The 27,623-nt window shown below is 47.3% G+C and overlaps 1 long non-coding RNA gene across 1 annotated transcript in view; it reads left to right on the top strand.

Annotated features, from left to right (window-relative positions):
* Window positions 1-26,304, top strand: part of LOC129528991 (uncharacterized) — an 85,206-nt gene extending 58,902 nt beyond the window's left edge. The window contains exons 3-6 of the long non-coding RNA XR_008674355.2: window positions 13,500-13,627; window positions 16,095-16,579; window positions 18,802-23,258; window positions 24,023-26,304. This is a non-coding gene — a long non-coding RNA (uncharacterized lncRNA). The remainder of the gene's footprint in view (window positions 1-13,499; window positions 13,628-16,094; window positions 16,580-18,801; window positions 23,259-24,022) is intronic.
* The last annotated feature ends 1,319 nt before the right edge of the window (window positions 26,305-27,623 follow it).

The raw sequence follows: 27,623 nt of genomic DNA, 5'->3' as shown, positions 1-27,623 counted from the left end.
CCCAAGACCACCACTTTGATTACTTGATTACAAATGTATTTCCTTGATTCTAAAACACCTCTCTACTCTTCCTGCCCTGCAGAGTTTAACTTTACCAAAATCAGAACAAGTCTTACAATCCAATGAAGTAGTTTTGTTCTTTCCTCTCAAAAACTGCTATTAGGTGTACAGTGCACTGTATAGTTCATAGTGTCATACAATTAGAAAACACAGTATAACATACTTCCAAGCTGAGAGTTTGGAAAATAGAAAAAAAAAATCACCAAGAAGACAATAAAATCACCCATAATTCCACCCCAGAGGGATCTACTTCCAATGTTTTGTAATATTTCTGCCCAGTCTCTTATTTTTGTTGTTCCAGGCTTGCTTTTATCATCAATGAGTAATTCTTGAGCACCTATTATATGCACCTCACTTACATTGGGTTGAGGCTGGAGAGTTTAGAAGTAAAATAAGTGCTAGCCCTTTTTTTTGTTATTGTTGTTTTTGGTTTTTGAGACAGTCTTGCTCTGTCACCCAGGCCAGAATGCAGTGGTGCCATCTCAGCTCACTGCAAGCTCTGCCTCCTGGGTTGAAGTGATTCTCGTGCCCCAGCCTCCCGAGTAGCTGGGATTACAGGTGTGCGCCACCATGCCCAGCTAATTTTGTATGGGTTTTTGCCATGTTGGCCAGGCTGGTCTTGAAATCCTAGTCTCAAGTGATGGATTTTTGCTGTGTTGACCAGGCTGGTCTTGAACTCCTAAGCTCAAGTGATACGCCTGCCTCAGCCTCCCAAAGTGCTGGGATTACAGGTGTGAGCCACCATGCCCAGCTATGTGCTCGCACTTTAGGTACATGATTGCTTCATTTCACAGAACAGCGTGGAAGATGGAGGATTTTATTTCTCCTCAGCACAGGAGGAAACAGGCTGAGAAGGGAAAGGTCTTGTCCGAGTTGTCATGCTTGGTGAATGGCTGAACTGGGATGAGAGTACAGGCAGCTGGAGATGATGCTGCCTCTCTGGGCAGAGGCCTGTCTGGCTGGAGGGAGGAGGGTTCATGGATAGGGTCAGCTGGAATTGTGGGACAGGGTTGTTTCTTAGTGGATCAGGGGCCTTCTGGAGAACCATACAGAGGCTGTGTTAGCAATAACATGGCTCTGCAGCTGAGACCTATGTTCAAATTCAGAACCTCGTCTTACAGATCATTTAACTACTTTGAGTCTCTATTTCCTCATCTGTAAGTTGAAGATGAATGATACTTCCCTCCAAGGGCTGCAGAAAGGATGAAAAGTGACACATGCAAAGCACATGAATACTTAATATAGAGAAACTGGAACCACTGGAGTTTGGATCAAGAGTAGAGACAAAATACTAGAAGTCTTTATGACATGTCACTATACATATAAATATTCCAAGATGGTGTGGCTATGTTAGCCCAATTCTTTTTGGATATTTTGGTTAAAAATCTAGGAGATATAATGGGGGCTTCTATTATGAACTGATTCACTCATAATTCGGGGGGAAGAAAAAAATCAGTTTGGTTCAGTTAAATAAAAACAAAAACAATCTTCAAGTTTGAGGTCTGGCATAGTTGTCTATCTCCTCTGGCTTGGGAATTCTCAGTCAGTTCAAGTTCAACCCAGAACTTGCCTCTCTTCAATACAGGTGTCTGTGCTTTTAGGAGCAGCCACAAGGTGCTGGGCCACCTGAGTCTGCCATGCACGGGCCACGGGCTCCTACCTACCCTCCTGATGCTCACAGCCCTGGCACTGGGGTTGGGCAGTGGGGACAGGACACAACAGTGCTGCCAACCCCTGATGCCCATGCTCAAGACAATGAGAGGAGGAAAGACCAAGGTGAAACTGGGGGAAAGGGGCGAGGACTTGTGGAGTATCTCCAGGGGGTCAGGCTCTCGAATGGAACTGAAAATGCCGGGCCTGGGTCAGGACGCTCCTCCACCTCCCTGTTCTTTGTCCTGGAGAAATTTTTAATATCTCAGTCCCTTTGTTTCTGTCTGCAGAGCAGGTTGTTGTGCAGATGCAATGAGGGGGAGGCAGGGAGGGCTTGGCTCAGTGCCTGGCACACAGTGGGATCAGTGGATGTTCACTGCTGTTATCAAAGTCTCCTTGATTTGTCACTGTGACACTGAGAGGTAAGTGCTGTTGTTTCTGCCGTTTTACAGATGACGAAACTCAGGCTCAGAGTGGTGAACTGGCTCGCTCAAGGTGACAGAGCTGAGTTCCAGAGATGGAACTCAGATCCGTCTGCTTCAGAATTTGTGCCCTTTCTTGGACAGGACAAAGCAGTTTGTGGAGTTCCAGTTTGTAGGTGATGACACTGAGATTTGCACCTTGATCAGCCCAGCCCTGAGGTCTGCGCTTTTTGGGGACATAAGAGAATCTTCCTGCTTTGCTTTTGGCTTGGGCCACACCAGCCAGACAGGACTCCAAGGAGTCAGGGCTGCGGAGTCTGTAAGATAGAGGGTTTTCAGTAACTGGGCCTTGTTTGGGGCTAGTCATTTTGGAACAGCAGAGAGGGCGGGGAGGAGGGGGGGCAACAGGAGGTGTGGTCTCACTCCCAGGCATATGGGAACCGGCTGTCAGCTAATATGGAAAATGATTAAGACAGCTTAATTTTTTTATTTTTTATATATACTAATAATGAAGCAGGAGGAATTTGGAGGGGGAATTCCACAAGGAGAGGGGAAAGTATTACAGATGTTGAAATCACGCATGGGGATGGCTCTGGCCCTGGTGGTACTGCAGCCCCTGCGGCCGGGGTGGGAGGATCTGGTGACATCTGATCATGGGGCTCTCAGTGACTTGGAAAACCTCCCTGGACAAACCAGTCCAGGGGCAAGAGCACTTCTGGCCTGGGGTGGGCAGAGAAGCAGGGGCTCTTCTCTGGGTGGGTTCTACTCTCCAGGTCCTGGCTGATGCTTACTCACGCTGGCGGGAGTGCCGGGGAACAAGGTGAACCTTGGCTCCACAGGCATGATAAAGCAGATGGGAGGTGGGCCAAGGGGGTCTGTGGGGAACTTAGCCTGGGATGAAGGACTGTTGGTGGATGCTGCGAGGCCCAAGAGGGCTTCCTGGAGCAGGTAGAAACGGGATGGAGAGGCTGGTAGGGGTGAAGAGGACCAGCATTTATTGAGCATTTGCTGTGCACCAAGCACAAAACTAAAAATTAGAAATGCATTCATTCAGCAACTACTTACTGAGCACCTACTATGTGTCAAGTACTGCCCTGGGCTCTGGGGATAATGCAAGGGAACAAAACAGACAGAACCCCTGCCCTCATTGAGCTCACATTCTGGTGGAGGAAAGGGACAATAATCACATAAGCAAAAAAATACCATGTTGGGTGGTGATATGTGTTACAGCGTAAGAGGCAGATAGAAGGTCCGTCTTACTGATGAGTGCCTACTGTGTGCGCGCGCAGGCACTGCTCTGTGCTTTGCAACTGTGACTCCTGCTTCAGTGCTAGCTCATGTTGACTGACCACTTACCATGTGCCTGGCACTGATCTAAGTGTTTTCAATGCATTAACTCATGTGATCCTGATGAAACGATAGTGGGGAGGTGCTATTATTGTCATCTCCATTTTACAGATGAAGAAACCAAGGTGAAAGAACTTATTGAGGGTCATGAGTAATCAGAGGGTGGGATTTGAACCCAGGAAGGCTCCAGGACCTGTGTGCTTCACAGAATGTTATACCAACAGGGACACAGATTCAGAGAGGTTGCGTGTCATGCCCAGGGTCATACCTAAGATGCCTCTCCTGCTACCACTCGCTTTCGTCCTTCCAGATGGCCTCCATCGCCCTCCTTTCCATCCTCAATGTACTCCCCAGTGCCTGCCTGATCTTCTTTCCTTACTCAGCATGGAGTCCTTACTCCACTCTAATTTGGCACTGCAGACCTCTAGTGCCCTGCCTGACCTTTTGTGCCGTCTCTCCCTACCAGCTACACTATGTCCCCAGATATCCAGTACAGGCTGGATATCTGTCTCCTGCCCCAGTATTTGGGAGCTGCTTCAGTACCAGCGACTGTGTTTGAGCCCTTACATGCTGCTGGTGCCCACATGGAACCTGGCACAGAGGGGAGTCTGTTGAGTGTTTATGGGGCATGTTCACAGACGGGGCAGAAGAGAAAGAGAGGATCACCCCTTACTGCGAGCTTCCCAGCTGCAAGCAGGCACTGTGCAGCCAGCATCACACTGCACACATTTAATAGTCATAGAGCACCCCTGGGTGCCAAGCCCTGTGCCATGCCCTGGCATACAGCAGTGAATGAGACAGACACAGTCCCTGCCTCAGGGAGCTGACATTTCTAGTAGGGGAAGTCGGACAAACATCAAGTAAATCAGCCATCACAGATTATATACTGTTGTTCAAGACTTAGGGAGAAAATGAACAGGGAGATATAATTAAGAGTAAAGGGAATTAGGCCAGGCATGGTGGCTCACACCTGTAATCCTAGCACCTTGGGAGGCAGAGGCGGGTGGATTGCCTGAGCTCAGAAGTTCAAGACCAGCCTTGAACACGGTGAAACCCTGTCTCTACTAAAATACAAAAAATTAGCTAGGTGTGGCAGCATGCGCCGGTAATCCCAGCTACTCGGGAGGCTGAGACAGGAGAATCACTTGAACCCAGGAGGCAGAGGTTGCAGTGAGCCAAGATTGTGCCATTGCACTCCAGCCTCAGTGACAGAGTGAGACTCTGTCTCAAAAAATAATAATAATAATAAAGGGAATTAGCAATGGGGATGACTAGAGAGGGTGGCCAGGCAGGCCCTTCTAAGGTGAGACTGGAAGGATAAAGGATGAGGTGTACACAAATCTTCCGAAATAGATTTTAGGTGAGGAGAATGGCAGGTGCAAAGGCCCTGAGGTGGAAGAGAATATGATCCTCATGGGTTTAGGACAGGGATTATGTCTAGCAGGTGCAGCTGTGTATTCCCAGCACTGTAAATAGAACGTAGTGCACACTAGGACTCAATCTTTGCTAAATGAGGGAAGACAGCCTTCTAAAGCTTCAGGTCCAGCTCTCAAAGCTCTCCCAGAGCCTGCGATTCCCCTCACCTCATCTAACCCCACATTCTCACTCTTAATACACTGCAGAGGGAGGAATTGTGGCCCATTTCAGGGAGACATGAGGATGGAGGAGATTAGGACAGGCCTGGGAAGCCTAGTAGAAGAGCTGAGATTTGATATGGGGGGAAATGGGGAGTCAGCAAAGGTTCTTGACCAGGGAGTGAACTCCCCGCAGGGCTTGTTCCACAGCTGATCTTTGGAAGATCCCTGAGAGGCCCCAGCTCATAGCCAAGCCTGGCTTGTCAAAGAGGAGTGTCTGGAAATTTCAGGACAGTGGGGAAATGGAACAGTTGCTTAGCACAGAGGGTGTCATGGAGGCAGAGTCTGCCTGAGTCAGCGTTCTGGGTATCTAGTGCTGCGTTACCCATCACCCCTGAACACAGTGGCATCAAACAGTCATTCATTGCATTCACATATTGTGTGGGGCAGGAATCCAGAAGGGCACAGTGGGTAGATTTGTCTGTGCTCCACGGTGTCTGGGGCCTCAGCTGGAAGACTTGATGGCCAGGGGCTGGACTGATTCCCTCATGGGTCTGGTGGTTGATGCTGACTGTTGGCTGGGACCCCAGCTGGGTAAATGTCGGCCAGAACATTTACCTCTGGCTTTTCCAGGGGGCCTGGGCTTCCTTACACCGTGGTGGCCGGGTTCCCAGGGTGAGTGTCTCAAGACAAAAGAGCCAGAGAGAAGCTGTATTGTCTTTTCTTACCCACCCTTGGAAGTTACACAGTCACCTCTGCTGCGTTCTATTCATCAAGGCAGTCACAAAGTCCTGCCAGTCTCCAGGGGAGGAGAAATAAACTCTCCCTCTTGATGGAGAGTGGCAGGGTTCATGAGGAGCAGGGGGCTGTGGCCATTTTTGGAAATGAAATCAGTTATACTCAGCCACCTGACAGATGGAGAAACAGAAGCACCTCCCTCCTTCCCAGGGGAATAACTTGTCTAGGCTCAGACAAGGAATACCCTTGTCTAGGGTATGGAAAGAACCCAGAGGATCATGTCTCCCAACCTGAGGCACAGAATTGGAGCTGGCCACTCCCATTTTCTGCCCTGGGAGACCCACTCTCCTCTTCCAGTCCAGGGCTCTGCAAAGACCAACCCTTTCCACACTTGGCTGGTGGCAGCTCCAATTGTGGTTGAGGGTGGTTGAGTCCACTTGCAGCTATGTTTCGCCTGCTATGAGATGGGTAGGTGGTCCTTGGAGAGTTCATTCTTCCTCAGCTTCTGGGCTGCTGACCTTCCCCCTACTCCATCATCTCTATCAAGGAGAGAGTGCTGGGGCCCAGCCTATTCCCCATCCAGCCACACACTGGGGTCTGACAGCCAGGGATGATCTGATTGGCTGAGCCCCAGTCAGGGACCGATCTCCAGCTCCATGAGCTAGGGCAGGGGAGGGGCCAGTTTATCAGATAAGTAGAGTTATCAGATGGGCATAAGTGGGAGGTTCTCAGGGAAGGAAGATTAGAAGCTAGACAGATATCCCTGAAGTGTTTACTAATATATATTGGCTTCTGCATTAGATTTTGTTTAATGGCTTGTGGGTTATTTGGTTTCCTTCACCTTCCACAAACAACCCATCAGCAAGCCCTTGAAAATATATCCAAATCCACTCTGTTCACTCACTCTTATGTCCCCAGCCTCATCCAGGCTAGGATGACTGCACCAGCTCCTCTCTGGTGTGTCCATTCCTGCCTCCTTCCAACTCATCTCTGCACAGTGGCCAGAGGGATCTTTTCCAAGTATGAACCAGATGGTATTTCTTCCCTGCTGATGGCGCCACCTCCACCAGGACCGCTTGAAATACAGACTCCTGACTGAGGCCACTGCCTGCATGGCTCACCTCATTTCCTCCTCTTGTGCCATTTATTCTGGCCACATTGGTATCCTTTCTGTGCCAACATGCCAAGCTTGGTTCTGCCTTGAGCCTTTTGCACATGCTATTTCCTCTGCCTGCAATGTCCTAACCAGTTCATCACATGTCTTTTGGGTCTCACCTGAAGTTTATTTCTCACTCATGCAATGGATGTGCCAGGGCAATGAGTGGCTCTCCTCCATGTGGTGATGCAGGAATCCAGGCTCTTCTAATCTTGTGGCTCCTCTATCCTGGGGTCTTGCCATCATTTGAATTCAGCCAGGGGAAAAGTAACAAGAACATGGGGGAAGCTCCCTCACTTCCCAAAAGCTAGGCCTGGATGTGGCACTCATCACTTCTGCTCCCATTCTATTGGTAAGAGCTAGTCACATGGCCACACCTGCATGCAAATAGGGCTGGGAAATGTTGACCCTGCCTGGACAGCCACTTGTGGGCTTTGCCCACATACTAGCAAAGGGGAGAACGGACTTGGTGGACAATTAATGACCTTGACCATGATCACCTTCTCAGAGAGGCCCTTCCCAACCATCTCATCCAAAGAACGTCCCTTCCATCCTTGTACATCTCATATCACTCCTCAATTTTCTTCATATCACATTTTATCTACCTACTTATTTGTCTGTCTCTATCACTGTCTAGAAAGTAAGCTCTCTGAAAGCAGAAACCTTGTTTGGCTAGTTAATGCCATATTCCTGGCACCTAGACCAGTGCTTGGCCCACAGTATAACAGACGTTTAACAAATGCTTGTTCAATCCGTGACAGGACAGGCATAACTTCCATTTTACTCATGGGGATACAGAGGAGACCAGTGGCTCCATGAACAGAAAATGCTTTGCTCAAGGGCCTGGCATATAGCAGGAGCCCCATTCATGCCCATTCCTTTCCCTCCCCATTGCTGATGCTGAGGCTGTTTCAGGGAAAGGCTGGGCTATGGTCTGTGAGCCGGCCTGAGGTTTGAGTCTGGCTCTATCCCGACTTCTGTGTGTCCCTCCTGTCTCCGGTATGGGCCTCAGTTTCCCAGCCTGCAAGAAGACAGCAGAGCAGATTGGGCCAGGCAAACTTTCACATTCCTTGTGGCCTGAGAGTAGACGACCACCCCAGAGACATCTGTACCTTCTTTTTCCAACAGCTGACCTTTGGGAGAAAGTTCTCCTCCCCTTTTTGCTCCCCGTCTGTGGGCTTAATAAGGCTTAATAAGGGGCCTGGATGGGCCCAGCCCCTCAGTGCCCACCAGATCATACTTCCATCCAAGGGCAGGGTTGGGGGAGTGTGGCTAATGACAGGGTCCTAGTGGGGGGTGAGTTGACAGCCTCGGCTGGCCTTGCTGGGCCTCTATTAACAGACCACAGGGGAATGTCTTCCCTGGGTCCATGATTTTCAATTTTTCCACTGGAAAAGGCAGTTGGGAAGAGAGGGGCAAGAGGCTAGACATAATTGTTAATGCTTATGTCAGCATTATTCTATTCACCCTCCCATCTAGTTACCCACACATCCTTCCACCTGTCCTTTCAGTTGCCATTTCATTTATTCACCCAAGCATCCACCCACCTATCCATACATCCACCCTTCCACCTAACCATATACCAATTTACCCACCCACCTAGCCAGTAAACCACACAGCCAGCAATCCATCCATCCTTCTACCTACCCATCCATCCACCCCGCTGTTCATCCATTCACCCATCCATTCATCCATACACACCCCCATCTATCTGTCCTTCCCACACAGGCTTATCCAAGAGCCGTCTGACACCAGCTTTGTGCCTTGGACCAAAACAGAGATGGGTAAAGATGTTGCCTGGAAAGCAGGATGGTGGAGCTCCCCAGACCCTGGGCTCTGGTACCCAGACAGAGCTGCGTTCCAAGCTTGCTTTTCCCTACTTCCTGGCTGTCGGAGTGACTTCACCTCTCTGAGGCTGTTTCCTCAACTATAAATTGGCAAAGCGATTAATAGCTGCTTACCATATAGTAGGCCCGTACGGATAATGTTCATTGCTTACTTCCCCAGAATCCATTCCCTGTTCTACCAATTTCTGATGGGGAACATTTTCCTACTCTTTGGTCAGTGTAATCTGGGACGTGCCCTGCAGCCTCAGCCACTCAGGTGTTGTGCTCCTTGGTTCGGGGTGTGTGTGTGACCACACTGGTCCAACAGACTCTCCCTATGCACCCCACCTTCATAGACTCTGGGAATGAAGTGGATTCTGAAGGATGCTGAGCAGAAAAAAACGGAGAGAAACCCCACCCTAACGACATCACTTGAGCCCTTAGATCCTGCTGCACCATAGCTCCAGCCTGGCCTTTTCAGTCCAGCAAATCCCCTTTTTGTCTGAGCCAGTTTTCTGCAACCAAAAGAGTCAACAGATGCAAACTCAGTAAATGTCAGCTGTAGGGCATGGTGCTTCCCTCAGACAAGGGCAGCAAGCTGAGGACGGAGCCTCTTCTTCCTTGGGGACTCATTTGCCTTTGTGTTGCACACTTATGCAAGCTTGGTTGCCTGGATTCAGGACTCCATTGGGGTCCAAATTCTTGCTTCAGAGAGTCTTTGTTCTGATGGCAACTTTAATTAAGAGCTTTGCAAGTCACTCTGTGAAGAGTTGCTCCATTAGAACTTAAGAACTGTCCCCAGAGAGGTCGTTCCTGTTTCCGATCATCCAAACTCCAAGCCCAGATTTACCAGATGCCGCCCTTAGAGGGCTAACAAGCAGGCACTATGGGGGCAGAGAGGTCCCACCTGTACTGGATACATGGATTCGCACTTCTCCCATCATGCCCCTGCTGAAGGGCGTTAAATGCTTCCCTGTTGGCCTGGCATTCAAAAATTGGAGAATTGCATTCTGAACACCGGCCTCTGCAAATGGAGTTTGCTAGGGTTAAACTGTGAGGGAGATGGGAAGTGACCTTGCACGGTAAGGGAGAGCTGCATTGGTCAATAAGACTTCCTAGAGGAAGCAGAGCTTGGGCAGCCAGTGAAACTTGCAGATGAAGAGGGAGAGGAAAAAGCTGCCAGGCAGGGGATGCAGCATGGTGCAGGGCATGGAGGTGGAACAGGGTGAGACTGAGAGATGGGCCACAGAAGCTCTAGGTCACCACACCCAGCGGCGTTCCGCTCCTCTCTCTCTTTCTCTCTCTCATCGCTTCACCCCTGTGGTCCCTGCAAAGTTGGGCCCATTTCCTCTTACCTGGACATTTGCTGTGGACCCCCCCACTGGTCTCCCTGCCTGTCTCTGTAACCTCCAATCCACCCTCCACAGCAGCGATTCATTCACCCATCCAACCATTCATTCGTTCAGCAAATATTCACGGAAGGGCAGAGACTGCATCATGCAGGGCCCTGAGGCTGGAGCCCCTCCACCTTGATGACCTTGTTTTCCTTCCCCCAACCCCCTATGTCATCTCAGGAGACCACTCCCTATTTCTGGAGGGCCCCTCTCTTTCACCCTCTCTGTCTTTGCACCTGTGCTCCCACTGCCTAGAAGCCTGCCCTGCCCCGATCCTTCCCACAGCACTCTCCTCATCCACTGAGGCTGAACTCACTGACTCTGTCTCACCTGCCTTCCTGGGCAGGACATCCCTGTCACCCACCCTCAGGTCACCTCTTATCACAGCACTTACCAGCCCTTATCTTTCCAGTGTATATGTCTTGACTTCCCCCACTGGATTATGAACTTTTGGAGGGCAGGAGCTTTGACTCCAGGGGACTCAGTGCTGAGTTGGATTAAAGGAAGGAGTTTCTATAAGGGACCAAGATAGGACCCATAGGTCCCACTGCTTGGGTGAGAATACCAGCTACAGCATTCTTGCACCGTGGGACTCTGGGCAAGCTCTTCATCTCACTGAGCCTCCGTTTCCTCATCTGGAAAGTGTCCCCCTCTCATGGTTGTCATGAGGATGGAATGAGGGAATCCACACACCACACGTGGTAGGGAGCCTGAGAGGTAGACAGTGCCCTGCCGGTGTGAGCCAGTGTGGCATGATCGCTATTGTCAGATAACAGTGGACAGGTGGAAAGGAGGCTGGGGGCTAGCATGGATTCCCTCATCAGACACCCTTCCCAGCTGATGGGACTGCCAGCTGCTGATAGTTCCCAGCCGGGAATGGCCCTCAGCTGTAGGGACTTGCCCTGCCCAAGGACACATTCGTTCCAGGTGCAGCCTGTGGCCAAAGTGTGGTTGGTGTATGATAAAAAATGCCTGACCCGATCCTTCAGCTCTGAAGGGCCATCTCTGCTCCAGAGCTCCTGTGGGATCATTGAGATTTCTGTTGTAACTCCATTGTGCCAGCTGTTCACTCCTCCCAGGCCTGTCTTCCTCACTCCTGCATTGGTCTTACTCCTGAGCACTCTCCCCAATAAACCCACTGCACGCCAATCTCCATCTCAGAGTCTTTTCCCAGGAACCAACAGAAGATAACAGGCATGGCAGGAGCTCCAGTGAGAAAATGGTGCAGGAACCCAGGAGGGTGGGAGGTGGAAGAGAAGGCCAGGAGAGGAGGGGTGGGCACTGGCCTGGAAAGATGCCATCAGTCAAGTGCTAAGTCTCTGGTACATCTTCCAGCGTTTTTCCTGCCCTCACTCTCATTGTCCCCTTGTTCCCTGGTCTTAGATCATGTGGTTGGGAGTGCTGGCTTTGGGGCCTTTTCTTGAGCTGAGTCCTGACTGTTTCTGATGCACTATGAGGCCTTGGGCAAGTCCCTTCACCTCTCTGAGCCTCAGTGGTGCCATCTGTATAACAGAGTTGGGAAAAATTGACAGACGGGATACAGAGCCCTCAGCACAGTGCCTGGAGACCCTGGGCATGCCCCATAAATGCTGCCTCTTGGGCAATTCCTCCTAAAGGATGAAGAAAGCAGTTTACAAGTCAACTTGCATGGGTGCTGTTTTTGCATCTCGTCCTTGAGGCCTTCTGCTCTGCAACCTCCATAACTGATCTAGAAAGTTTCCCAAGACTTTCTAGAAGTCATAGCAGGTTTTTCCATTTGGAAAGCTTTGCTCTGTACCCTCTTATTTCACAATGGCTGACAATATCAAACGAGAATGGGTCACCTGAAAAGAGGTGTCACTGTGTGCCAGACAGGAATCTAAGAGCTCTACCTGAACCAAACTTTCACAGTAACCCTATGACATGGGTATTATTTCAAAAGCTAAAGAAAATGACATCTTCAGTGGATGAGAGGTTAGGCAATATGCCCTGGTCACACAGTGAGTGAGCAGAATAAGGCTGTGTAGGAGAGTGGCTAAGATATGAGACAGATTGGACAGGATTCGAATCCAACTCGGGCTCCACCATTTACTATCTGGGTGTTCTTGGGTAAGTCATTAGACTTTAACTTCACTGTGCCCTCATTTCCTTATCTACAAAATGGGGATGATAACCCTTACCTCTCTGACCATGGAGATTAAATAAAATAATTCATATGCAATGCCTGATGCAGGCAGGCCTTTATTCACCTCACACCATACATGGAACACCTACTATGTGTTGTTCACTGTTCTAGGTGCTGGGGACAGAAAAGTGAACATAGTCCCTGTCCCTGTGAAACAGACATCCTGGAAGCAACAGCTAACTCATTGTTAGTGGTAACAGTTAACTGAACTTCAGCTGACACTATTAGATGGAATTTGTACCCACATCTCTTTGATCCCTCAGAGAGGCCTCCCCACTCCTCTTCGGCGGCAACATTCTTCACCTTAACTCTTACCACTCACAACACGTGGGTTTGCTTTTTTGCCCGTGATGAGTCTCCTCCACTGGAATGTGAGTTCTTCTGGGACCTTTACTTTTCTCATCTCTAAACTGGGATAACATCTATACTGTCGGGACATTTCTATAAGCTAATGTCTTCAAATCAGTGATAGACAAGGGTGGTTATCCTAATACAATAACACCCAGAACAAGGATGGTGTGTTCCGACCCTACCCGAGAAGAGTCAGGGAAGAGCCGTAGGAGGCAGGGTTGTTTGAGCTGAGCCCTCATAGTGAATACAATGCGAATCTTCAGAGAAACTAGGCAGGGGAACCTGCCTTGGCAAAGCCCTGAAGGCTTGTGTTCAAGCCCCAACTCATCCAAGATTTCTGCAGCCAGGCCAGTCTCCCTCTCCTCCAACTTGATCAGCGCTGATGGGTAGTGGGTAAACACTTACTGCTTAATACTTCATCACACATTATCCAGCCATGGTTACTGATGTTTCATCAAAGTAACAACCTGTGTTACTTTGGGTTTCCTGGTGAGTGCCTGAGCATCAGCAGTCAGAGGCCTCTTCTGTTTAATCTTTCATTCATTTACTCATTCATTCACTAATTCATAAAGGATTTGTTTATTTGCTTAACAAACACTTCTCAAGGGCCTCCTCCATGCCAGGTGCTGGGTCAGGTGCTGAGGCCCCATGTCTGAACAGTCAGGCTTCCTGCCCTGGAGGAGCTCACGGTCTCATGGAGAGAATAGATGAGAACCATCCATGCCAACAAGTAAATATAAAAAAGCAGTGATGACTTCCATGAAGGAAGCAAAAAAGAGGTTGAGAGATGATGTCAGAGAAATCCTACTTACTATAGGGTGATCAGGGAAGCCTTCCTGGAGGCAACAGTCAAGCTGAAACTCAGAAGATACAAGGAACAGCCATGAGAAGAGTGAAGAGGAAGATGTTCCAGGCGGAGGGAACAGCGTGTGCAAAATCCCTGAGGTAAGAAAGAGTTTGGCATGCTGAAGAAATAGAAAGAGGCTAGGCTGGGGATAGCAGAGCAAGCTAGGGGCAAAAGAGTGGGAGACAGGGCCAGGACACATAGGGCCTGGTAGGCCATGGAGAAGAGGTGGGTTTTTGCTCAGAGCACAGTGGGGTACCATTGCAAGCTTTCAAGTGGGAAAATGAGAAGATCTATTGGATGCCAGGTGGGTGGGACCACAGGAGGCACCTGGGCAAGAGATGCTGCACATTAGGCCTCTTCCCCACACCCAATCCTCTAATCTGCCCATTTGTACACACCTTGTGATGGGAACTCAGTACCTTGGAATATAATCCCCTCCATTGTTGGATAGTTTGAGCTGATGGAACATTATCCCTTTTATCAGTGACTCTCAAATGTTTTCATCTCAGCACACTTTATATCCTTAAAAATTATTGAGGATCCCAACGAGCTTCTGTTGATGTGGATTATATCCACAGCCAGGACTAGAGTGAGTTAAACGAGGCACTTGCCTCAGGTTTAAAATTTGTGTGCCAAAAATATCAGTAATTAGGACATTTTAATGCAATATTTTGAAAAAATTCACACTGAAGCCTGAGATGAAAGGAAAAATCAGTAGTATTAGTCTTCTCTTTATTTACAGTTTTAGTATTTTGTTCATCATGAATGTTTTTGCATTAATTTTTTTCATTGCTATCAGAGTGATGGTGGCATCACATGTCATATCAACTTTGGACAACCCCACTGAGGGTTAGAAGAACAAATAATGTCTTAGTGTTGTTGTGAATATAGTTTTGACCATGTGGATGCCCTGGAATGGTCTCAGGAACCCCACAGATTCTGGACTGTACTGTACTTTGAGAACCATTGCCTTTTTTTTTTTTTTTTTTTTTAGACAGGCTCTTGCTGTGTTGCCCAGGCTGGAGTGCAGTGGTGCAATCTCGGCTCACTGGAACCTCTGCTTCCCATGTTCATTCAATTCTCCTACCTCAGCCTCCTGAGCAGCTGGGACTACAGGTGTCTGACACCACACCCAGCTAATTTTTGTATTTTTAGTAGAGATGGGGTTTCACCATGTTGGCCAGGCTGGTCTTGAACTCCTGACCTCAAGTGACCTGCCCGCCTCAGGATTACAGGTGTGAGCCACCACGCCCAGCCTGAGAACCACTGCTTTTGATAAAACCAAAATCTTCATGGAGTTTCCACCATTCAATCTTAGGTCTATACCCCAGGGCTCCACCCATGTCTGTCTTCAAGGGGGCAGTAGCTGAGAGGCTGAACTTTAGAATTCATGCTTCTTTCCATCTAGTCCACGCTTAAGGTCTCCCAGAGCATGGGATTCCCACCCATCTCTCCCCATCCCTCCTCTAAACAAACCCCATTTGGTTAATGTTTCTGAAAGACTGAAGGCCCCCAAATTCCCAGGTGTGGCCTGAGCAGTATGGAGGTCCCTGTGGACCTGTCACCTCCCCCTTGAGACACGCCATTTCTATTCCCACCTCTGGGTCTATCTAAGCCCCCAGCCACCTGTCCCATAGTTCCTGTCCCTCATCCCTCCTGGCATTGTGATTTGAGTGTGCAAAACCTCTCTGGGCTCCTGAAGAGCAGGCATCCTACCAAGAAATAGCAATGCAGGCAAAGAAAACCTCCAACATATTAAGCTGGCTTCGTTAGGAGGCCAACTTCTGAAAATTCAATTTGCTGGTGGTAGAAACAGGATATTGAGTCTGGCCAGGATGGGCTCTGAGGAGGGCATCTGAGGGGGAAGAAAGGAGGCAGCAACCTGCGGGGGTAACGGTAACGTTGGGCACATTCCTCGGCAACACTAAAACCCACTGCTAATCACAAACAGATTCCTGCCTGCCCAGGGGCTTTCTTTGTTCACTCCGATTTCTCCCTCCAAACATGACACTGAATCCACCAGGCTCTGCCTCTCTTGGGCTTCTCCTGTCACTTCTGTGGGCCTCAGTTTCCCTGTGCTATATGAGAGGACTGGGCTAGGGTCTATAATCCAAGGCTAATATCCCAGGATCTAAACTTCTCTGACTTAAAAGTCCCCAAGAATCTGGAATTCCAGGATTATAACATGCCCAGATTTTATGACGGCAGAATTTGATGAGTCAATGATGGCAGGTTCTAAAGTGCTATGATTTTAAGACTCTGTGGCTTGAAGATCCTGGCCTTGTGACTTTCTACGATTCTAAAATTTGAAGAGTGTAAGTCTCAATGACTTTAAGTGTCTGTGAGGCAGTGCTGTGTGCTTTAGAGCCAGGCGGCCAGTGACCCTGGGCAAGTTACACAACCTTTCAGTGCCTCTGTCTTCACATCTGTAAAGTGGGGGGGTCACATTGTTACTACCTTCTGGGGTGGTTGTGAGGATTAAAGGCGTTGGTATTTGTAAACAGTGTCTGGAGTAGTGAGTACTCAGTAAATGTTTTGTACCTATCATTATTCCAAAATGAACAGTTTCTACAGCCTCAGAGTCTGAGATGGACCTCAAAGGCCCCAGAGTTGTAAGTTTCAAAGAATCCATTGTTGAAAGATTCAATGACATACGAATTCTGTCAGCTGGCTATGGACATACCATGTTTGGGCGTCCTTGACCCAGGATCATGGGATTTACCATGGGCAAGCTGAAGAGGCTGGCTGGCCAGCCTAAACCTGCCACTCTCAGCCACAAAACCAATGAGCATGACAAGTTTGGGACCCTCAACTCCTGAGAAGTGCCCTCCTCTTCCCCCAACACTTACCACTGGGGATAACTTGACCTTCTGGCTAAAGGCTCATTGACCTTGACTAGCTCCTGGAATCCGTAAAGACACAGGAAGACCATCACTCCCCTAGCTTGGAACTCCATTCCTGAAGGACCTGCTGTGGCTCCCTACTGTCTTTCAAACCAAGTTCTATTTCTCAGTTCTTTTGGAGCCCCTTAATATCTTGTTCACTTCAAGGTAAGTAAAGATAATCCGGAATGGGGAAGGGAGAACTGGGATGGTTCATCTGGAAGTCACTTCTAGGTCCAGGTGCATTTGTTCATTCTTATTCACAACACAGATATTAAATATCTATTATATGCCAGTCTCTCTTCTGGGCTCTGAGGACACACAAGTGAATAAGACAGACAAGGTCCCTGTTCTTGAGACCTCACAAAACTCCCTGACTCACTGTAGAGCATTATTCTCAGGGTAGAAGAGTACAGGCCATTTCCCAGCTGCACAACCTTGAACCAATGCTCTGGGCCTCGTTTGTAAAATGGGTCAATAACACTACCTACCAGATAAAGTTATTGCGAAGATTAAAAGAGATGGTAAAGAGCTGGGCACAGTGCACGGCACATAGTCTACAATCCATGAAAGCTGCTTATTACTATTGTTGTTGTTACTTCATTTCTACCTCCAGCTCCTTTTATAGCACTTAGTGTGGTGGCTAAAAGCCCGACAGACCTGGGCTCAAGTCCTGGGATATTAAAGATGGATAATCATTGTGCCTGTTTCCCAAGGCTGCTTACCTGGCATGTTGGCCATACCCAGCCAGGGCTCAGATGGTAACAGAGACACATTCTCACTTTCCTCCACTCTTTCCCTGAGAACCCATCCCAACCAGCCTCACTACCTGCATCAGGTCCCACACAATGCACAACCTGAGCAACTTCCGTTCCTCTTTGGGTTCCAGTGTCTTCCACATAGGGCCTGAGTAAAACTGGCTCTAAGACATGGGCTGAGACATTTGGGCATGACACAAAGGGCAATAGGGAGCCAAAGCTGGCACTAGAGAGAGGGAGTGTCCATCTAAAGGGTGTCCCCTGTCTTCCAGTGGTTCCTCTATACCCTTTGCATCTCATCCTCACAGCTGCCAGGGGCTTGCTCCTGCCAATGCTGGCCATGAGTCCCTGGCCTGTTTGGGGGTTAGGTTATTTTTTCATTAAGTTTATAATTATTTTTAAAATGCAAGTCAAATAGTGATGTGCTGAGCTGAGCAGGGAGGAGGTTAAAGCTTTCTCCCTGCCTGCGGCCTGCTTGGCCCCTATGCTGTTCTGGGTAATGGGGAACATTTTCGGGAAAATAAACAAGGAGGCCTTGATTCTTTGGGGACTTTATGAACTTGACCCCACCCCGACTCCATACCCCACCCCGTTAGCAGGCCTGGTCACCCTCCCTGTTAATTAAAGGAGAGACTAGTTTCCAGGGCAATTTCAGCTCTGGCCGGGCCTGTGCCCACATCCTTAAGCGGGAGGCCATGGTGATGGGCCGGCTGGGCGGCTGGTGGCCTTGGAGGTAACAATTTGTCTTGAGATGGAATCCACTCCCCTGAATAAAGGGACTTTGTGTTCTCTCCCATTCTCATGCCCCCCTTGCCCCCATGGAGGGATTAGAGGGGAAACATCTGTGGTTCCCTAAGAACAGTGACCGCCATGGTAGGCAGCTCTTAGGCCACTGCCTGGGCCAGCGGGACTTTCTCATGCACACTGGGCCTCTGTCCTCAGAGCTCTTGCCTTCTCATAGAAAACATGGATCCACGCAATCACTGGCTCATTCATTTGTTCACTCAACAACTCTTTATTGAGCATCTACTGATGTACCAGGTGCTCACAGGCACCGAGTGTATGGAGGTGAAAAAGCAAAGCTCCCCCTGGTCATGGAGCTCATGATCTAGTGGGGTCGACAAACCTAAAGACAAATAAGTCTCTCAAATCTGTTGGCAGGCAGTCAGACATAAAACGAGTTAGTAGAGAGAAAGTGACGGGCGGGTGGGGATCCTCCAAGGAGGTGGCATCTGAGCAGGGACCTGCAGGTGGAAAGGGGTGAGCTGGAGACAGTGGCACTTAGCAGGGACAGGTCAACCTCATGCCTCCACCCCACTTTCCCTCCTCTAAGCTTTTTGCTCAAGGCTGCTCTCCACTGTCTGCCAAGCCAGCAATGACTTATCTGTATTCTCCTTAATATATAATTTGCTCTTTTATTAACTGTATCAAATGCATTTGTAAAACTAGAACATGAAGCCACCTTGGCGTATAATATAGGCTCTTACTCCGGTAAGAGTCACAAAACCCACATTGCTGACACACTTTTGTCCAATATAAGAGGGTGCTTTTTCCATTTAAAACTCTAATGAAATGGTGGCTTTAAGATAGTAGACTAAAGACATTTCTATTCCTTTTCTCTTCTTAAAAAAGAAAAAAACAAACAAAAAACTTCCCCAAAACAAGAATAAGGAGCAGAAACAAAAACTCTGTCTTTGAGGAAATCGAGAGACATTTGTAACCCTGAACTACAAAGAAGGGAAATGGATGAAGTGGCCAGTGACATAACCGAGAGGAAGAAAGTCAAACCTAAATGGATGGGGTAGGTGACTGCTGTGTGGGTGGATTGCTGCAAAGAGAAACAAGCCAATTTGCCTAAAAGCCTCAAAAATTGAAGCTACTAGGTCTTGGAGGAGCTGCTGGTGAAGTGGGGATTGAAAGCAATCTGTACAAGGAGCGTGGGACCTCTACGTCCCCAACCCCCATCCTGCCCAGCCAGGTAGTAACCCCACTCACTTCTGGGCAAGCAAAGGGAGGTTTATTCTCTGAAAAAAAGGCAACAAAGAAACTCCAAAACTAGAAACATCAGGCCCAGAGAAGGTGAGATCTTCAGCCCCCTTCACCCGTCTCATTCTAGAATGTCCAACCCCAGGCAGAAAATTATCTGGAGAACCACTTCCAGGACAAAGACCTAAAGATACAGTAATGGGGGGTGGGAGGAGAGTACATCACAGAAAAAGCCAACCAGCCCCTTTGTACCAGCCCTGTGCAACCACCCTGCATGGACCCTACACAAAAGCCTACCAGTCCACCCTCCCCACCCAGTTTCCAGCCAGATTGGTAATGTGAGTAGACAGCCAAGGATCATTAGAAATTTAAGAAATTTCTATCATGAAGTGCAGAGATCAAAGCAAACCATGAGGGCGGGGTAAAATGTCTTCAAGAAAAAGAATCCAGGGAACAAGAGAAAACTTAAAATAAATCCTACAATTAATATCCCTTGAGTGATAAAGATATTGCAACAGTAAAATGTGAACAAGAAGCTCTCTGGAAGGAACAGAGAGTAAGAAACCAGAGATTAAAAATCTGTGCAGTAGATTGCACAAATGGCCCCAAGTTTTTTCTGTCCCAGAATGCCTGCCACTTCCCAGTGAAACTGCAGAACTTCCCATCATGGCATAGAATCTGGTTATCTATTGTTGCATGACAAACCATCCCCAAAATTAGTGGATTAATTTTGTGGGTTAAAAACTGAGGGAGGGTGCAACTGGGTGATGATTCTGTTCCACGTGGTGTTGATGGAGCTCACTTAGTGGTCTTCAGCTGGTGGATGAGCTGGTCTGGAGGGCCCAAGATGACATCACTCACCAGTCTGGCTCCTTTGGCCCAGATGGCTGGAAGGCTGTCTCAACTGGATTGTTGAGTGGAGTGTTGACATGTAGCTTTTCCAGCACGGTGATCTCATACCTCTTCCTCAATGGCTGGCTTACCCCGGAGTGAGTGTCCCAGGAGAACCAGGTGGAAACTGTAGGGCCTTTTCTAACTTATCTTCAGAAGTTATGCCACGTCACTTTTGCTGCATTACTAAGGTACAGGCCCAAGCAAGGGAAGGTGTCATGAACCCTATCTGCTGATGGGACAAGTGTCAAAGGATTGGTGCACATGTTTTAAAACTTCCATGCTACCAGGGGCTGTGCTCCACCAAAAAGAGGAACTAAACCAAGAAGAGGAACCATGAGCTTTTCCTGTGTAACAAATTGCCTGAAAATGGCCACCATTTATTCGCTTATGAACCTAAAGCTCAGTAGCGGCGTGGGCTGGGCTCCATGTGGTCTTGGCTGGCTTCTCTCCTGTGTCTGCCGTCAGCTGGTGGTCAATGGCCTCACTCACATATATGCTGGTTGGCTTGGCACAGCTGGGGTAACAGAGATGATTTAGCCATCAGTCTCTTATACTTCAGCAAACCAGCCTGGGTTTGCTGCCAGCCTGGTTGTGGTCACAGGGTTCCCCAGAGCTGAAAGGGCAAAGGCTCATATGCACAAGTAATTTTCCAGCTGCTGCTTGTGTCATGTTTGCCGTTATGCCATTGGCCAAAGCAAGTCACATGACCAAGCCCAGAGTCAATGTGAGAGGGGCTTGGACAAGAGCTTAGACACAGGCAGGGGAATGAATCTCTGTGGCTTTTATTTTGTAAATTTTCTATGATGAACTGAGATATAGCAGTCTGTGGTTTCAACACAGGAGAGACAAAGGAATTCCTAATGGTGTCTGTGCCCCAAGTCTAGAGCAAAACTAGTCCAGATAGGCATCAAAGTTCAGAGCTCCAGAAAAAAAAATGGCAGCAGCATTAAATTATCAGACAGGTTTGTCTGTGAGGAAATCATGTTGAGGGATGTTTTACAGAGCGGTTTTCTGAGTGAGGGAAGACTTGGGTCAAATGTTCAAAGAAAGCTAAACAAACAAAAAGCACTTTTTAAAAGGGTATTGCTAAAGATGGTTTCTTTTTATTTTTTCTTTTATTTTTTAATCATGCAATAGTTGGCCATATTTGGGGTGTATATGTGATATTTTGATACCTGTATACAATGCTTAAGAATTAAATCTGGGTGATTGGGATATTCATTACCTTAAAGATGTATCTTCATATGTAACATGGGGCAACACATCGGGTTCTCAGTCACGCGTGGTGGCTCATGCCCATAATCCCAGAGCTTTGGGAGGCTGAGGCAGGAAGATCATTTGAGCCCAGGAGTTCAAGGCTGCAGTGAGCCATCACTGCACCACTGCATCCCAGCCTGAGTGACAGAGCAAACTCTGTCTCTAAAAACAACAAAAAAAATCTGGTCCTCAGGAGTGTCACGAGGGCCAGATGGGATCATGTGATCAGGTGATCAGGTGACCAATGGGTCTTTAAAGATTTAGGTGTCCCATTCTTGTCAGTGAACATTGCCCCCAATATATTTAATAGGTACGTTCACAAAGTAAAAACGTAATATATTATCAATCAATATATTATCATCTTATATGATATACACAAAATGAAAATTTTTAAAAGATGAGATCAAATATACAGATAGAATTACTAATTGTTTTTCTTGCAACCTGGTGGAGTATACTCTGCAATGCATGGACTCCACTGGAAAAGGCTGGTCTAGGAGATAGTAGGTATTTAATAAATGTAAGCACTTAAAAACACAATTATTATTGTTAGATAAAACTCTTGTTCTTCTCCTAGCCCACAAGCTCAGTGGAAGTAGAGACCAGATAAAGTTTCCCTGAAGTATACCCAATAGGAGTTCAACAAATGTTGTTGGTGGATGTGCCCAGGGTGAGAGAAGTGTAGCGGAAAGAGCACTGGGTTTGGGATTAAACAATCTTGGGCCCAAATTCTAGATTGGTCAAAAGCTCACTGTGTAGGCTGGGCACAGTGGTTCATGCCTATAATCCCAGCACTTTGGGAGACCGAGGCAGGTGGATTGCTTGAGGTCAGGAGTTCAAGACCAGCCTGGCCAACATGGCAAAACCTCTCTCTACTAAGAAAAAAAAATAGCTGGGCATGGTGGCGGGCACCTGTAATCCCAGCTACTTGGGAGGCTGAGGCAGAGAATCGCTTGAACCTGGGAGGTGGAGGCTGCAGTGAGCCAAGGTTATGCCACTGCACTCCAGCCTGGGCAACACAGTGAGACTCCATCTCAAAAAAAAAAAAAAAAAAAAAAGCTCGTTGTGTGACTCTGAGCAGGTCAGTGCGATTCTCTGGACCTCAGTTTCCTCATCTGTTAGAGGAAACTAACAAACCCTCCCTGGTAGGACTGAATTGAGAGTGACAGGTGTTAATGGGTGTGAATGTGTTCTGTTCCCTGTAAGAATGCTATTCCATGGGTATTACCATCACTCACCCAACAAACATCCTCTGTCCCCAAGTTGTGTTGAGGAGTGTTAGAGTGCTTTTGGCTACAAGTAACAGAATACTCGATTAAATGTGCCTTAAACCATAGAGGTTATTCATTTTTTTAATGTTTTGGATTGCTGTATTGCATAAATAAAGCAAACGAATCTTGAGCTGTAATGGCTGAAGGAATTTTTGGCAAGGGTATGATCTAGATCAAGATGTAGAACATTCTTGACACCCCATTTGGCCCCCCCCATACCTCCTTCCCAGCTACTGCTCCCCACTGCTCCACCCGCCATTGCAAAGGGTAACCACTAACCAACTTCTAACAGCATAGAATGGTTTTGCCCATTCTTAAACTTCATAGAAATGAATCATGCTGTATGTACTCTTTTGTGTCTAGCTTCTTTTGCACAATATAATTTTAAGATTCATCCATATTGCTACATGTGTCAGTAGTTTATTCTTTTTCACTGCTGTGTAGTTTAAAAAGTAACTATTTTATCCATGTAGTATTTCCAATATATCCATTTTTTATATTCATAAAATAACATATACATCCATTGTATGGATATATCACAACTTTTCTGTTCTTTTGTTGACAGGCATTGGCGGTGTTTCTTGTGTTTTGCTGTTCTGAATAAAGCTACTATGATCATCTACATACACATCTTCTTGTGGACATGTTTTTATTTTTCTTGGGTAAATGCCTGGTCATCAGGTAAGTCTGTGTTTAGTTTTAGTAGCTATTGCTTAGCAGTTTTCCAAAGCAACTGTCCAAATTTACACTCCTATTACTAGTATTACTAGAGTATGAGAGTTCCAGTTACTCCACATCCTCACCGACACTTTGTATTTTCAGTGTTTTTAATTTTAGCCACTCTGGTAAGTGTGAGATTGTATCCCATTGTATTTTTTTTTTTTTAGACGGAGTTTTGCTCTTGTTACCCAGGCTGGAGTGCAATGGTGCGATCTCAGCTCACCGCAACCTCTGCCTCCCGGGTTCAGGTGATTCCCCTGCCTCAGCCTCCCAAGTAACTGGGATTACAGGCATGTGCCACCACGCCCAGCTAATTTTGTATTTTTAGTAGAGACAGGTTTTCTCCAAGTTGGTCGGGCTGGTCTCAAACTCCCAACCTCAGGTGATATGCCTGCTTCGGCCTCCCAAAGTGCTGGTATTACAGGCATGAGCCAACAGGCCCGGGCCCCACTGTAGTTTTAATTTGCATTTCCCTGATGAATAATGATGTTCAGACCTTTTTGTGTGCTTTGCTTATTGGCCATTTTAATTTTCTCTTTTCTAGAGTTTCTTTTCAAGTTTTGCCCCAATTTTTAACAACTGAGTTATCTATCATTGAGTATTCTGTATACGAATCCTTTTCAAGGAGAGATTTCAAATATCATCTCCCAGCACAGAGGCTGCCTTTTTGTTATTCTAATGATGTCTTTTGATAAACAACATTTAACATTTTAATGTTGTTCAAGTCCTAGGGTCGTTCAGAGGATCAACAATGTCATCAAAGTGTCGAGCTTTTACTGTCCTTCGTTTTACCCCTCAGAGTGTGGTAAGGATGTTTCCTTGTGGTCACAAGATGGCTGTCACAGCTCTAACCATCACATTCTCACGACCGAAAGCAGGAAGAAAGAGGGGGTGAAGGTAGATAGAGAGAAAAAACCCCTTCCCAGAAGTTCCCAGCAGACTTTCCCTGTTGTCTCATTGGCCAAAACTCGGTCACATGGCAACCCCTCACCACAAGAGAGGCTGGGAAACTATCTTCCGTTTTCAGCCTCTGTCCTAAGAGATGGGCTCTGCCAGCCTGGGAAAGGGGGAGGAAGGAGAAGCGTAACATACAATCAGTGAGTAATTACAACGTCTACTATGAGAATCAATAAGTAACTAAGGTAGCATGACCAACTGCCCTGGTTTACCTGGGAAATGGGACGTTTTAGAACTCAAACCAGGAAAGTCCTGAGCAGACCAGGAAAAGCTGGTCACCCCTACCTTAAAGAGCTTTCACTCAGCCTGTAGGCAGGATCGGCTAGACCTCATCTCAAACCTAGATGGAGAAAGTAATCAGATAAGGTTCTAGGAAGGGAGTGTGAGGCTTGCCTGCGTCTTTAGTTACCCCAACCTTAGACACCAGCCCCCGACATTCTACCATTAGCTCTACTCTAGCCAGTCAGTCTGGCTCAGAATATTGATGTGTGCCTCAGATGCGCCAGGCTCTGCCCTAAGAGCTGAAATTCCTGGTTGCATCAGATACGGTTCCTGCCCAAAGGAGCACCAGACCAGTGGGGGAGATGTCAGGTAGACAGACAGTCAGATATGAGCATTGTGCTGGAGGCAGCAGGATGGGAGGACAGAGTGCAGCCTGGCAGGCCTTTCTGGGGAAGGCACTGCCTCCTCTGGGATGTGTAGGAGCCTGACTGGTAGATGAATAAAAAAAACATTTCAGGTATGAGCACTGTCCACTCTGCAGTCTTCTTTTAAAGATGCTGGGCAGCTCATTCTTGGGAATTTATTTTCTCCTTAATAAGATTTTATTTCTCCCTTATAAAGGTCCACCTTCCATCTGCAGGGTTCTCTGCAAGCCCTTTTACATCCACTTATTTGACCCTCACAATGGCACTTTGTGGGTGCAGAGCTGCACTACAGAGATGACTACCTCATTTTATGGAGGAGGAAACTCAGGCCCAGCGAGGAAGAGGAGGAGTCACCTACACAAGGTCACATGGCTACTAAGTGCCCAGTGGGCATTTAAACTCAGCTCCATTTCCCTACAGCTGCCTTTTTCTGGGCAGGGCCAAGGTTGCTCCAGTGCTTGGGAGGGGAGAGCAGGTCTCCTCGTGGTAGACTCCTCTCTGCAGTGTCCCCCTGGCAAGAGCACCATTACAGATAATGGGGGTCTGTGCCCAGATGTGGCCCCAGGACCATCCCATTGTACATCAGCCTGCCACAGGGAACGACTATCCTGTCCCCATTGCCAGAACCCTGCTTAGTCCTTTTGGAAGCAAGAAGCCCTCCTCCCCCTCTCAGAGAAATGGCAGTTTTAGGAGTCCAGGAGAGAAGGTAGTGGAGTCCCATGGGGTCAGCAGAAGTGCTGATGCGATTGGTCACTCACCAACAGCATCAACTAACCCCACCCCCTGGGAGGAGTGGGGTGGCTCCAGGCTCCATGGTCTCTTAGAAGTGGCTCGGCACCAGCAGGGTCTGTGAAGTGGAGACAAAAGACTGGCCCTTTCCCCAGAATCTAAACCCTGAAAGCCCTTCTGAAACTGCCATGCAAATGGGGCGTCATCACCCACAGACCTCACAAGCAACAGTGTGGATTCACTCATTTATCTACTCATTCATTCATTCTGATTTTTTTTGGCACCTTACCTCAAGGAGCCTGTTAATATTAATCTAGTTCACTGTATCAATCTTTTCTTGTATAATAGTTCCTTTCTTTTATGATAGTGCTCGCTTCTCAGAGCTGGGGAGACAATGATGGACTAGGTTGCCTCACTAAGCCAATGGTGGAGTGAAAGAGACCTTAAAGGATTAATCCCATCAATATGCAATTTGAGTGTGATAACACTCATAGGAAGAGTGTAGAGATGGACAAAGCCAGATGACTGATTTATTTGGGAGGTGTGGGAGGTTGGCTCACCATAGGCCCCTGGCACTCTTTGTTTGGGATCCCCACCTTGTATCAAATATTTTTAAATGTACCACATTAAATATATTTTTAGCTGTAAAAATTTTAAAATTTTTACCTTTTGTATATACAGGCTCTGAGTGATTTCTTTAATTAACACTTGTCTAGATTATATGACAATCGGCCCACAAGCTGGAAATGCTTTGCAAAGAGAGAAAAATAGAACCCACAAAGGATTTCAGCTCCACCTTGAAATGTTGAATGGGCTGGGGTTCTGTGTAGGGCTTTATTTGAGCAAAGAGATCTGTGGCTAAAATACCTTGAAACCTCGTTTCCCTAGAGGCCACCATATGCACCTGGCTTGTGAGGTTTGGGCTGGGTGGGAAAGGTGGTATGGGACAATCTTGAGTGGTGGGGACAGCACTGGGAGCCCAAGGCCATCGTGAATGGGCAGGAGGTCCCTGATTCTGGAGCTGAGTTCAGTATCCAGGGTATGCAATGGACAGAGAGACTCCCCTGGGTTGGGGATAGGGGGTGATTTGTGGGTGATAACTATAGGATAAAGGCCGGCTGTAATCTTGGCTTGGACCACCTCCAGCTGGCAGCTTATGACAGCTGGAGACCCCTGGGAGTGACAGGAAGCATTTCTGTTCCTTCCTGTGGGCACGGTATATGGGAGGAAGGCCCCTGGCTGCCATCAGAGAAGAAAGGCCAAGCCTATTCCTGGGTTGAGACACAGGTGAATTTTCAAATGAATCCTTCTTAAAGGTGCTAGAGCAATGAAGATTTAAAAAAATCATTATTATTAAAATCGTGGTTCAAGAACTATAGGGCTAAGCTTAAACCATTCAGTTTTTAAAAATTAAACCTTTAAATTTTAGTGAGAAAAAATCATTATCAAAATTCATTAAAAAGGAAAACCGGTGACTCATGAGCACAGGAATAAATGCTTCCCATTACTCTCAATTAAGAAATTCGCATTTTATAAAACACAAACTATAAAAATCCTGGAAAACAGCTTAGGCAATACCATTCAGGACATAGGCACGGGCAAGTATTTCATGATGAAGACACCAAAAGCAGTTGCAATGAAAGCAAAAGTTGACAAATGGGACATAATTAAACTAAAGAGCTTCTGCATAGCAAAAGAAACTATCAACAAAGTGACAACCTACAGAATGGGAGAAAAGTTTTGCAAATTATGCATCTGACCACAGTCTAATACCCAGCATCTATGAGGATCTTAAATTTACAAGAAAACTACCCCATTAAAAAAGTGAGCAAAGAACATGAACAGACATTTTTCAAAAGAGGACATAGATGCAGCCAACAATCATATGAAAAAAAGCTCAACATCATTGATCATTAGAGAAATGCAAATCAAAACCACAATGAGATACCATCTCACACCAGTCAGGATGGTTACTATTAAAAAAATCAAATAA

The sequence above is a fragment of the Gorilla gorilla genome, chromosome 21 (assembly GCF_029281585.2).
Source record: "Gorilla gorilla gorilla isolate KB3781 chromosome 21, NHGRI_mGorGor1-v2.1_pri, whole genome shotgun sequence".
NCBI classification, from domain to species: Eukaryota; Metazoa; Chordata; class Mammalia; order Primates; family Hominidae; genus Gorilla; species Gorilla gorilla.
Note: the sequence above shows the minus strand (reverse complement) of the source record. Positions and strands in the feature narration are given on the sequence as shown.